The sequence below is a fragment of the Miscanthus floridulus genome, chromosome 10 (genome assembly GCF_019320115.1).
Source record: "Miscanthus floridulus cultivar M001 chromosome 10, ASM1932011v1, whole genome shotgun sequence".
Lineage (NCBI taxonomy): Eukaryota > Viridiplantae > Streptophyta > Magnoliopsida > Poales > Poaceae > Miscanthus > Miscanthus floridulus.
The window spans coordinates 84,242,583-84,257,147 of record NC_089589.1 but is presented as its reverse complement, the minus strand read 5'-3'; positions in this window follow the sequence as shown (position 1 = coordinate 84,257,147).

Here is a 14,565-nt window from a genome sequence, read left to right as displayed (position 1 = left end):
ACAAGGACTTCTGCATCAGAGATGGCTATGGGCCAGTAAAAACTAGCTCGAAAAGCTTTGCTAACTAGGTTTCTCAAGGCCGCGTGGTTGCCGCAGGACCTAGAGTGAATTTCGAGAAGTAGTTTCACTCCCTCTTCTTGGGTGATGCATTTCTGTAGTATCCCTTCCTAGGTACTTTTCCTCATCAAGTTCTTGTCCACCAGTACATAATGCTTGCTTCGATGGATTAAGCATTCGGTTTCAATCTTGTTAGTGGGTACATCGACGCTGGTGAGGTACTTGATGAACTGTTCCCTCCAATCGGCAGCCGGTGAAGGTACTGTAGGTACCAGCTGCTCGGTTGAGGGAATTTCTTGAACTTCCTTCTCTTCCTTAATGGATGGCGCAAGGAGATCTTGAACGAAGACCCCAGGTGGAATCGTGGTGCGAGAAGATCCTATCTTGGATAGGTGGTCGGTGAGCTAATTTTGATCTCATACCACAGTGGTGGTACTCGATACCATAGAATTTTCCTTCAAGTTTCCTAACTTTATCGCAATATGCGTCCATCTTCTCACTAGAGCAGGACCTAGACTTTGTTAAGCTAGGTTGATGACTAGCACGGAGTCTCCATATACCATGAGGCATTTGACGCCTGAGCTCGACTAGCTACACGGAGTCCAGTGGAGACATGCTTCGTATTCGGCGGCTGTTGTTGGAGGCCAGAAAAGTGTTTTCGGAGAACGTATCGGAGCTTAACCTTGGTCAGGCATAATGAATAGAATGCCATCACCAGCACTGTTGATGTTGAGGGTGCCGTTGAAGTACATCACCCAATGCTCGAGGCAAGTAGCGGGGATGGGCTCTTGGATCTCGGTCCACTCAGTGACAAAATCAGTGAGCGCCTGTGACTTTATGGTAGGCCTGCTTCTGAATTCGAAGGAGTAAGTGTTGAGCTCAATAGCCCACATGATGATGCAGCCATTGGCCTCTTTGTTGCGGAGAATGTCCCCTAGAGGGAACTCGATGACCACAGCGATCTTGTAATACTCGAAGTAATGGCGGAGCTTGCGTGACATGATTAGAATAGCATATAGCAGTTTCTGAACTTGAGGATAATGAGTTTTGGGCTCATTAAGGACCTCGCTGATGAAGTAGACCAGATGTTGCACCTTATAGGCATGCCTAGCTTCCTCGCATTCAATGACAATAGCTGTGCTAACGATGAGAGAAGTGACGGCGATGTACATCAGTAGAGTTTCATCTGGTCAAGGCACCGTCATGATTGGAGCCTTCATTAGAAACAACTTGAGCTGCTCGAAAGCTATATCTGCCTCCTCTGACTAGGACAAGCACTTGGAGGCCTTGAGGAGTTTAAAGAATGGTAGTCCTTTTTCAACGAGGTGCGATATAAAGCGGCTTAGAGAAGCCATGCAGCCTATAAGCTTCTGTATGTCCTTTACATAGGTTGAACATTTCATGTTGGTGATAGCGGACAATGTAGCCTAGGAGTATACTGAATGGAACTCCAAAGATGCACTTTGAAGGGTTCAGCTTCCATCGGTACCTTTTTAGGTTGGCGAACGTTTCTTCGAGGTCGGCGATGAGATTATCGGTGGTCTTGGACTTGACGACCACATTGTTGATGTAAGATTTGACGTTGTGGCCTATCTGTTGGTCGAGGCACATCTAGATGTCCCTTTGGTAGGTCGCCTCAGTGTTCTTGAGTCCAAAGGACATGGTGGTATAGCAATATGCATCGAAAGGCGTGATGAATGACATCTTGATCTAGTCTTCTTACTTGAAGGATATCTGATGATAGCTGGAGTAACAGTCGAGGAAGGAGAGCAGTTCATAGTCAGCGGTGGAGTCTACATCCTCATCTATCCGAGGCAGACCTAAAGGGGTCTTTAGGGCAGTGTTTGTTAAGATCAGTGCAATCAACGCATATTCTCCATTCTTTATTCTTTTTTGAACGAGAATAGGGTTTGCTAACCACTCAGGATGATACACTTCTTTTATGAATCCGGTAGCTAGGAGCCATTTTATTTCTACCCTAATAGCCTCCTTCTTGTCTGGCATGAATTGTCGAAGTTTCTGCTTGATCGATTTGGCAGTTGGCGAGACATTCAAGGAGTGCTCGATCTTCTCCCATGGTACCCCCTAGCATGTCTGTAGGTTTCTAAGCAAACACATCAGGCATTGGCACATAGGAAGGAGATGAGTGCGCTTTCCTATTTGGGGTCAAGGTGAGCCCCAATCTTCATGGTCTTGGAGGGGTCGTTGAGTCTGAGGCTGACCTCCATTGGTTTCCTTGGACTTGGCGGAGGCATGAGGAGGCTCCAGCGATGGGATTCTCTAGGTCATCGGCGGGCACCGTCTTGGCATCGGTGACCACGCTAGCCATCTGGATGGAGAGGTTGATGGCTTCGGTGAGGGCGAGACTCTCTGTCTCATAGGCATAGGCAATGGAGAGGTTGGCCCATAGGGCTAGGACTCCTTAGGCAAAGGCATCTTCAGCACCAGATAGGAGTAGTGTTGTACAACCATGAACTTCGCCAGAGCTGGCTGACCAAGTATGGCATGGTAGGCGGTGTTGAAGTCAGCGACGTAGAAGTTGATGTGTTCGATGCGGTAGTTGCTAGCCGTGCTAAACTATACTGGTAGGGTGATCTCTCCAAGTGATTTGGATGCCCTACCAGGTACCATACCCCAGAATTAGGAGTCGGAGGGTGTGAGATCTCCTATCCCAAGCCCCAGCTCCTTTAGGGCTTCGGCGAAAAGGAGGCTCAGAGCGCTCCTGCCGTCGACAAGCACTTTTCTGAAAAGCACTTTCTAGACAGTTGTGTCAAGGACGAGGGGGAAACACCTTGTGTAAGGAATATCCACCCACTGATTGGCCCTGCTAAAGGTGATGGGGACCTCGGACTAGGGGCAATAGCTGGGGTTGGCGATGGCGTCTTCCGCATTGACTGTAGCACCTAGTTTTAAAGACAAAACCAGAGACACACTATATGTGAGCCTAGAAAGTCAAATCTCACATATAGCCACAAAATAAGGGTAATATCAAGAGACAATACTTATTACATAATGTATTAGTAAAAGGAAAATAACCTCAGAGTATAGACAGTGGAAAGTCGACTCTAATCTTTAGGCAAAGACTCCAAATCCATAGGGGCGACTGACTGGTTGACCACAAGCCTAACTCCTCCAGACTAGCAATCTGGTACCCATCCAGGATTTTTATCCAAAGTATAGAAAAGTAAAGCAAGCATAAGTACATGTTGTACTTAACAATTATATCATGGGGTTCATGAGGCTCAAAAGGCTGACACTAGTTTAACTGCGATTAGCCTTTGTTTAGTACAATTTTAGCAATTGGTTAGCAACAAGTTTATCCATAAACACATGATCAGGTAAACATGAATAATGTATAGCATAAACAATTAATCATTAGTACCTATTATCCATTAGTGATCATCTCTATTACATAAGGGTCCAATGTCCGCTCATGACCATGAGCACGGCTGTTATAACAGTTTTACACTCTGCAGAGGTTGTACACTTTCACTGTGAGTCGATATTTACCATTTCGCCCAAGGTAGCTAATCTCTTGACCCACTTCCAAGGAAGGTCAGCTAGGGTTCACTATGAAGCCTTTCAAAGGTTCATCTAACAAGTTAGGGCTGCTAGGCTGTATGTGGCCCTTCTCTAGGAGTGGCACGCGTGGGCACGCAGCACTGGTACACACATCCTAGCAGGAAAGGAAACATACCCTCTTGAGCCATAAAGGTAACCACTAACAAGCTAGAAAAGGTCCTCGTATTGAGCTAAAGCTAGAGCCATATAGCCCTCACTAGCTGTACTGTAAGTCCCGGATGATCGCTTACAGATAAGTCCTTAAGGAGAGCAATCTGAAGCATTTAGAAAGTAGCTAAACACTCCAGCCCCCTGTTTCCATGTTGCTAAAAAGTCACATTTTTAATGTTTATTGCATATACCATTAATCAAGTTAGAAGATCATGGTTTTGGTAAAGCACTAGCAAAAACTACCCAATGCAATATCCCAAAGGTATCAAGGTACAAGATATCAAATATCTAGGATATCCTTATTGGCAATAAGATAGACACATGCAATATGAATTAAGTGATTAAAGGTGAATAGGTAACAAGGATGGTCCCATGCTATACTTGCCTTAACTTGCTTTTCTCCCCAAAGCAATATGCTCAAAAGCCTTTAGTATTCAACTTTCAATCTACTGCATTCTAATTCTTCAGCTTCTAGTCTTTAGAGAACAACTTCTTAATCACCACGTAAACCTCACCGATTGACTAAACCATATATCATCACACAAACATCCATACATGGCATACAAATAAGAATATATGAGAACAGTACATCAACCAATAAAATAAGCAAAACTGGCGTATCGCTACGAACACACTAAACGCAAAAGACACGCTATATGCTATTCAATGAAAAAGTGACTTATCGAAGCAACGGAAAATAAAACCTATCCTATTTAATCTTATTTTAACTATAGAAACACATGTAAATATTCTCATTAATCAACTTGATTCATTGCTTAAGAAAGAGCAGTAGTATAAAACCTATATTGACTTTATATTCTGAAAACGATGCAAGTGATAGTATTAATACAATTAACTTTTTAACTGCCAAAACACATTTGAGTAACATGAGAACCACTAATGCCACTGCTTAGAACACGCCAAAACAAAAGTAATGCTGATAAGAACGGCTTGATGCTACGGTTATGAGAACACAAGAGACACTAAGAAAGGAGCTTCGGTTAAAAGAAAACCACTATCAAAAGATTTATACTATATTATAAAAGAAACAACTACGAGCTTATTTTAGGTCAGCTAAGAAAACCTATATGAGCAATATTGATTTAGATTAATCACAACATATTTAGTTTTAAAAGTCGAGTTAAAGCTAATCATGTATTATTTATAAATGTTATCACATAATTTATTAAACAAATTAAACTTTACCTTCGCAAAGGAATTAAGCATGTGACAGCATCTACTCGTACTTATCACATATGTATCTTGTTCAACTAATCAAATTATATTCTAGAAATACTTTTAAGTTAATAATTAATCATATTAACTTTTAGGTATAAATTATCAAAGTTAAGCACCTATATTGCTTTTAATTCCAAACTAGTGTGCAAATATACTAATCAATTTAATATTTAGCTATATATGGAAAAACATGTGACATGAAAAACATTGCCCCTAACATATAGTTCACGTCAGCATGAACCAAACGCAACTTAAACGGTGCAAAACGAAATTAGAACTTAAATTGCTTTTAATTAAAAAGTTATTGAATAATCCTTAATCAAATTAATATTTAACTTATAAATTTCCAATGATGTGAGACATGTTAAACATCATTGCTAACACGTATCACACACTACGATGAAACTCGTGCAATCGAATCGAAATCAAAAACCTAAATCGACTTTAATTAATCAGCGAATAATTAATTATAGGCACAATTAATATTTTAATAAAATAAATTCATAAACATGTGATATGAAAACTAATAGCGCTACTGCGTAGATCTCCATGACACTAAACTAACGCAACTGGAACAAACTAAAATAGAGTTCAAATGAATAAACTATGATTATTTAACGACTGGTGGCAAACTCATAAATAACTCGTCTTCTACCTTGGTTCAGTACGTACAGAACATGACAGGTTGCTGTTGATCGTGCAGAGGGGACCGATGCGGGGACGGCCAGCAGAGGGGGCAATGGCCTCGGCCGTGGGGGCTGGCATCCACGCACGCGAGCCTCGCCCAACCGGCAGCGGCGGTGGCTGCTGCTGCCGGAGCGAGCATAGGCAGCGGCGGCGGTCGTCCTGCACGCTCGTGAGCAGGGGCGCGGGACCGGGCGGCGCAGGGCCACGGGCTAGGGATGGGGTGTGGGGTCCATGCGATGGAGGCGTAGGAGATGATGCTACAGTGCCGGACGACGAAGAACGAAGAAGCTCCATCAGCCATGGTGGTTCCACGCCGGAGAAGAAAAAGAGAGGTTAGGGAAACGATGAGCGGGCACGGATTCACAAAAAGAATGGCAAGACGGTGTAGAGGATGACGAGATCTACCTTGTAGCAGTGACGGTTTCTGCGAACGACGCCGGAGATGGCCAGAAACGCTCACCGAAGGTTCGTCGGAAACCTAGAGATGCACAACTTCGGCGATAGATGTACGGAGCTATGAGTGGCGGCTCGCGAAAGCGGTCGTACTTCTAGAATCCTCGCGTCGAGGGCTACGCCGACATATATATATATATATATATATATATATATATATATATATATATATATATATATATATATATACACACACACACACACACATAGGGTTTGGAGATTTTGGAAAGTGAAGATATTTATTAATTATTGATTTTCGGAATTAAAATAATTACAGAAAATCAGGAATTACTATTTAGGCTACGAAAAATATCTCTAAGCTTCGAACAATTCTAGGAAAATTCGTAGGGATAGATGGAAGGATAAGGAACATAACCAAAGTAGTTTTAGCTCCCGAAAATACTTTTAGATTGATCGAGGAGAAAGACAAGGCTCCAAAAAATAGGAATTTAATCCCAAAAAAGGTCGGAAAGATTCCTAGAAAGAGAGGCATTGTTCTAACGTGTCTTAAAACCTTTTCCAAGCCTTTGGATTTTGAAAATAAGCATCTTAATCTAACTTTTGTTTTTGCAAGTTTTCAATTTCTTTTTAAACCACTACTTGAAAATAATATTTTGAAGATTGAGATTTGAATTTATTTTCCAAACCACTTATCACAAAAGTACCTAATGCAACGGCATCCAAACCACTCATCACAATAGTACCAATGCAACGGCATGTATGTGCAAACATGTTGCTACCCTTATGTTGGATTTAATTTAAAGAAAGTTTTCTTTTACCTATGTTTTTATGAGCACTAAAACAATTAACAGAAATCATTTTATTCTTTAGAAAGTAGCTAATTTTAGGGTGTTACATTGACGGCGAGCACCCAGCAGGCGGCGAGCTTCCATTCTCTTCTGCACTTGGTGGAGGTGAGGCCCTCGAAGATGGTGGCGACCACCTTATCGTGATCCTAGAAGGCATTGTGGTTGCCCCCAGGTGGTCGGCGGCCTCCAGCTCTATCATTGTTGTCGTCGTCCGGCTTTTTAGCCTGGAACTCCTTAGCCAAGCCAAGGCAGTCCTTCATCTTATGCTTGGCGTTCTTGTGGAGAGGGAACAGGCGATCGAGGATCTTCTTGTATTGCTCGTCATGGTTGCGCTTGGCACGAGGTTCGTCGACAGCGGCGACGATATGGTCTGGTTGGCGACGGCGATATTGACCAGACTTGGATCCTTCTGGCCGATCATGGCCACTGTCCCGATGGTGACTGCGGTCATCATAGTGATAGTTGGTGTGGCGCCGGTCGTCGGGGCAATCATCGCTACAGTGACTTGGGCAATAAGTGCCCGCATCCTCGTTGAAGCGCACTTCGGCTTCTTCAGCGTCGGCATACTAGTTGGCAGTCGTAATCATCTCACCAATCCCCATGGGCGGCTTATGGTTGAACTTGGAGCAGAGATCATGGTGATGGCGTCCTCAAACAAAGGCAGTGATGACCTCAGCTTCCGTGATGTTGGGAATAGAATTCCTCATCTTAGAAAAGCATCTGATGTAGCTACGGAGGAGCTCGAACGGCTTCTGGTAGATGCGGTTCAAATCATGCTTGGTGTCTGGCCGAGTACACATAGCCATGTAGTTGTCGGTGAAGACCTTCAGCTCTTCCTAGGATCCGATGGAGTCCAGGGCAAGGCTTGTGAACCGGTTCATCGCGGTTTGTGTGAGCATGACAGGAAGATAGTTTGCCATGACACTGGTATCTCCTTCGGTGGTGCGCACAGCAGTGGCGTAAGCCTATAGCCACTGTGTGGGGTTCATTCATCCCTCGTAGGGCTCGACCCCAGTGATTTTCAAACCACGGGGCCACTAGAGTGTTTGGAGTGCCCTCGTGAATGCTGGGGGGCCTTTGGGATTATCGGTGTCATGATCTGCAGTGTTGCCAGTGTTGAGCGGCTCGAGACCTAAGTCTGGGTTACTAAACTCTTGCTCGTACTCATGATGGTGGTGTACTTCTTCTTCATGGCGACTGAAGTGGTGCTTGTTGATACGTTGTCACGCATCTCAGAGATTGTTGAGGTGGACTCGGACGTCTTGGTCAACCTCCTGGTTGTGTTGGTGAGGGTGTTCGATGCGGTTGCCCCTAGCTCCCCCTGGAGGGGTTGTCTATCATTGCGGTGCTGGTCAGTGAAACAACTTAGGCGGCAATCAGATCTTGGCATGGCTGATCGGCGGATTAAGCTTGTGGAGTATGAAGGCCTCTGATCTTGGTAGATCTTGTTGACCTGGCAGTGTGCCACTTTAAGCATGGCGGTGACCTTGGCGACCTCTGGTGTCTGTGGGAGCCGGGCGAGCTCGTTGGCAGCCATGGCCAAGTTGGCGCTTGGAGTCTTATAGACATCGTGGCTATCAACATGAACAAATTCATCGTCGAGGTTGCATTGGAGTTGGCGTGGCCTTCCTTACGAGTCAAGCTGGGCCTCGGCCACCATAAGGGCAGCCTCATTTGCTTGGCGCTGCACGCGGTAGACATTCCTATTGATGCGAGCGGCATGGTCCTCCTCGGTTTCCCCTTCCCGCGGGAGGCTGTCGACGCTGACATTGAAGATTGCGCCTCCATGGAAAGGGGGGAAAGGAAGTTGTTCGGCAGTGGTTTTGGTGATAGTCTTCATAGAGCCCTAGGACTCAGAGTCTAGATTCTCCTCCAGGATGGTTTGGAGGGATGCTGTGGGGCGTCGGCCGACTTGTAGCATTTTGACAGCCGACAGGAGCTGGTCGGCGAGAGGACGGACATCTCCAACCTGGTCAGCGAACTTGCTCCTTAGGGCATGTTTGTAGGTAGCAGCAATATCGGTGAGCCTGAAGGAAAGGGTTGTAACCCCTGGAGTTTCCTGAGTAGCCTCCAATAGATCTGGATCAGAGGGTGGTCGGCGCTGAACAAGAGTGGATAGGGCCGATTCTATGATGGAGTGGCAATCGGCGAGCTTCTGGCCAACCTAATCAATGGATGTGATCAGATAGTCATTGTTAATTTGCCTCCTCTAGTAGCGAGGAAGCAAGCGGTGAGTTGTCGAAGAAGACAACCTCAGAGGTGGTTCTAAGATTGGATCTGCAGTCGCAGGTGTTGGGGTGATCGGCGCAGAATCGATCTGCACTGGCTTGATGAGCTCTCCGACTTCATCAGCGTTGATGATCCACGAGATCGATCCAACCATGAATACCTAGCTAGGCTATGGGAGGGACGAAGAGCCTATGAAACATACTATCTTGTTTGATGTAGAAACAGCACGCACACCCCTACCAGGGGCACCAACTATCGATAGTATATCGTTGGTAGTCCTCCGAGAGGTATCCCACGAAGGTAGATTGATCGGACAGAAATGCGTGTAATCGAGAACAAGAAGGCAATAGAGACATATGAGTGAGACAGGTTCAGGCCGTCAGTATGATGTAATACCCTACTCCTATGGTCTGTTGGATTGTATTGGCTATCGTATGATATTATGTGAGTTTGGAAGGGGGTCCCTGCCCGCCTTATATAGTCCGAGGGGGCAGCGTTACAAGTCAGTTAGATCTAGAAGATAACCGAAAAGTAATAATAGATTATAGGAATCATGGGATCATATGTATCCTAACAGATCTCATAGTATCTTTAGGATATCCTCTCAGTGTCCTACGAGAGGTGCTGAGCAGCAGTCGTGCCCCATAAGGCTTCATCTTGTGGGTTGGGCCACCCCTAGGGCACAGCCCATGTGGTCTGCCATGGGTATCGAGGGTCGTGCTCCCCACAATGGAAGACATTGAATATAGCACTCATTTCTGGGGGAAGTTGTAACTTGTAGGGCAACATTTCCCTTTTGCTCAATAATCTGGTATGGGCCTATATATCTAGGCGCAAGCTTCCTTTTCACTCTAAATCTCTGCACTCTCTTCATGGGCAAAACTTTTAAGTACACATAGTCTCCCACGTCAAAGGTTCATGGTCTTCTCCTTTTATCAGCATAACTCTTTTGCCTTGCCTAAACTGCTTTCATGTGCTGTTAGATAACACGTACTTGTTCTTTAGCTTCTTTAACAAAATCTATGCCATAGTATCTCCTTTCTCTGGGCTCAATCCAATTCAAAGGAGTTCTACATTTGTGATCGTACAAGGCCTCAAAAGGAGCCATCTTGATGCTCAATTGATAACTGTTGTTATAGGAGAACTCGGCAAAAGGCAACCATTTCCCCATCAACCCTTAGAGGATATAACACAAGCTCTCAACATATCTTCTAAGATTTGGTTCACTCGCTTGGTTTGTCCAGAAGTTGGTGGATGGTATGCTGAACTTCTGATTAGTTTGGTTCCCAAGGCCTTGTGCAAGTGTTCCCAAAAATGAGATATAAACTATGGTCTACAATCCAAGATTATGGTCCTTGGTACTCCATGTAGCCTCACAATTTGAGAAACATATAGCTCAGCATACTTCCCAGCATAATACATTGTGTTAACCGGTATAAAATGTGCTGACTTGGTGAGGTGATCTATAATGACCCATATAGAATCATGACCTTGTTGTGTCTAGTGAGAGGCTTGTAATAAAGTCCATACTTATTTCCTCCCATTTCCAGCCTAGAATGGATAACGGTAGGAGCTGTCCACCAGGTTTCAGATGATCTACCTTCACTCGGCTACAGACATCACACCTAGTAACGTAGGCTACAATTTCCTTCTTCATCTTGGTCCACCAAAAATGGTTTTTTAAATCTTGATACATTTCGCTACTGCCCAGGATGGATAGACAACTTGGATGAATGAGCTTCATCTAAAATTTGATTTCTATGTTCACATTTTTTTGGTGCCACAAGTTGGTCCTCGAACCATACCACACCTCTTTCATCCAACCCAAAATGTTTGGTCTTTTGTCCCTTTCTCTTTCTCTTGATGTGAAATACACCCACAATTGTCTTCTATAGTTCAATGATTTTGCTTTCAAGTGAATAACTGACTGATGATATTGTGTAGCACCATAGGATGCAACATATTAAATCCATCCTCCAACAGAGAATTGTAATGATACTTCTGGCTCAAGACATCTGCTACAATATTGTCTTTTCTAGGATGGTAGTGCACATCCAAATTATAGTCCTTGATCAGCTCTAACCATCGACATTGCCTCATGCTCAGCTCAGATTGAGTAAAGATATATTTGAGACACTTGTGATTAGTGTATATGTGACATACTTTTCCTAGCAAGTAATGTCTCCATATCTTCAAGGCGGGAACAACTGCTGCAAGCTCCAAATCATGTGTAGGGTAGTTAACTTCATGCTTTCACAATTGTCGGGAAGCATAGGCAATAACTCAACCTTCTTGCATGAGCACACACCCCAAACCTGTACCTGATGCATCATAGAACACATCGAAAGGCTTCTCAATGTTGGGTTGTGCTAAGATAGGAGTTGTAGTTAGCAAGGTTCGCAAAGTGTGAAAAGCAGCTTCACACTCCGGAGCCCAATTGAACTTTTGATCCTTCTAGAGTAGTCTGGTCATGGGCTTAGCTATTTTGGAAAAGTCAGGAATGAAACAACGATAGTAGCCTGCTAACCCTAGAAAACTCTGAACTTCATGAACCGAAGTTGGGGCCTTCCAATCCATGACCTCTTGTACTTTAGTTAGGTCTATAGATATTCCATTTTCAGATAAGATATGACCTAAGAAAGGTACTTTGCTCAACCAGAATTCACACTTGCTAAATTTGGCATATAATTGATGCTCTCTCAATCTCGACAATACAACTCTCAGATGCTCTGCATGATCTGCTTCATTCTTCAAGCAAATCATGATATCATCAATAAACACGACCACAAACTTATCGAGCTCAGGCATGAATATTGAATTCATCAAGTAAATGAAGTAGGCAAGAGCATTTGTCAGTCCAAAAGACATGACTAAATAATCATACAAGCCATACCTAGTGGAGAAAGCTATCTTAGGTGCATCGTCTGGCCTGATCTTAATCTGATGATAGCCTGATCTCAAGTCAATCTTAGAGAATACCTTTGCTTTTGCCAGTTGATCAAACAAAATATTGATATGGAGCAAAGGATACTTGTTCTTAATGATGACAGCATTGAGCGGCCTGTATAATGGAGACAGGATCCCGATCTTTCATCAGGTGATGGTAACTATCATTGTGGCGGAGAATGACACACCGATCTGGCTTTAGATCGAAAGATTGAACCCTACAATCTTAGCACCACAGCTCCTCTGGTTATCAACCAAGTCACGGACCAGGTTGACCTTGCCAAGAAGGCTAATCCTTGCCTATGCAACAAAGAACACAAGCAAGAACAAGAAAGAACACAACCAAATTGCAGATGAATGATTATCTCATGAAGTTGGGGTCTCACAAACCCATGAACGACGAAACTGTTCTTGACAGAATAATCTAAGCAAAACCCAAACCCTAATGACAGCGGTGGCGTATGATTATAAAGGTCTTAGGGTCATTGCCTACCCTAGATGCGCCCCCTAATGGGCCCAAACATGATACACGGTCCAATGGACCAAAAGAAGGTGTCGCAGCACCCTGGCAGATTCTGGATGCTGACTTTTTTTGATGATTCCTGTTGATTCCAAAGAGCTTTTGATGTGAAACCACTTGGATTGGCTTCCTTATCAAATTATCTTTCCATCAATACATGGATCATTGAAAATAGAGTCCAGATGCATTCTAGGTGACTAGTTTAAGGCAGACTAGTCCTTGATTCTAAAGCAGACTCGAACTTGAGTTGCTTTGGGCCTCCACCTTGGGGACTCGAACTGAATTAGCCTCGGGCCTCCTTCTTGACTTGGACACCCTTGCTGGCCTCCTTCCCCTCCATCCCATGTGCCAAACATGGTCATATGCATGGGTGTCATGTCCTCATCATCCTCCCCTTCTTGATGAAAAGCCGTCCTCGACGTCGATTGTGCTTGAAACTGATCCTGCACAACATAAAGGAGAACGGGGTTGCGAGGACAAAGAAAACTAAAATAATTATGAGAAGGAATGTGACCATGTTTCCAAGTTTCTACCATGTCATCTCGCATAAAAATTTTAGCAAGCATGTAGACTCCATGATCTGAATGCACACGATGTATGTCAACACTATCCTGCAAAAGATTAGAACTAACCAAAGACAATGCAGGAATAGATGGTCGAGCAGACATAGGTAGCAACCAACAATGCTCCCCTCCTTGGAAGTGAACTTGTTTCTTTAAGGAACATGAGAAAATGTTTGTATTATTATGGCTGTCCTCTAAACGATCATAATCTTGTACAACAAAAAGATCATTCATATTATTACAAATGTATACTCGATGTATCATATATTGTCCCTTGTTGTTATATCTGCCAATAACATGATATGTGTGTTTAGAAAACCAAGGCAAATCAGCATATTTAAAAAGGCTCTCTTCCAAACAATCTAGGTTACACAAAACATCAAATTCAATGTAACCCAAAGTATGTAAAGAAGACAACAGTTTGAACTCATCAATTTTAGTAGCAATATGAATAACATGTTTATTTTCAGCACAAGTCACTGGTTCCAAAACATGTAAAACTAAAGCATCTTCAACCAATTCATCTTTGTCACAAGGACCATCAAGCAAATTATCATGGGACAAAGATAAATCAAGAGAGGGTTCCACTAACAATTGCTCTATGACAGCATGGTTTGTTGAAAAATTTAGTACATTAAGATAATTTTCACCTTCTGTGAGTGTAGGACCATGGGCATTACCTGTGTTCTCAGCAGGAGTAATAGGTGCATGGTGAAGTGATGGTTCTGAATTTGCATATGAGGTTGTGAGCTCCTCATTTTCTTCCACGTCATCCTCTCGCTTATGTATATTATTCTGCAGAAGGTTAGTCATAGCAAGAGGAATAACAACAGACTCTTTCTCTAAATGGTGCACCTCAGCATACGAAGTCAAAACAGGAGGTGGATTAACAAAAGTTTCTCACATAAGAAGTTTCATATCATTCCAAGTTTGAGGTTTATCAGAAGTATCTAAAGACTCCCACCAAGATAAAGCAGAATGTCGCAAAAACACTAGCTACATTTTTTACCTTCCTCCTTGGACACATAAAGCGAGTAGCAAATATGTTATCGATGGCAATTTCTCACTCCATGTACTCATTAGCACCTATACCATCATGAGTCGGTGGATACGAACAACCTGTCATTGTAAACACAAAAATAAGGAACAAACGGTGAAAGTTATCCCTACCAAATGACTATGTGGTTGCAGTGGTGTCACTTTTCACAGCAAGTGGAAGCATCTTACCAAGCTCTTACAAAGTTCTTACCAACACAAGTAGTGGGCGGTACAACCGGCGGCTGGTTCATGATACCTGTGAGGCAGTGGTACCAAGATTGCAAGGCCCTTT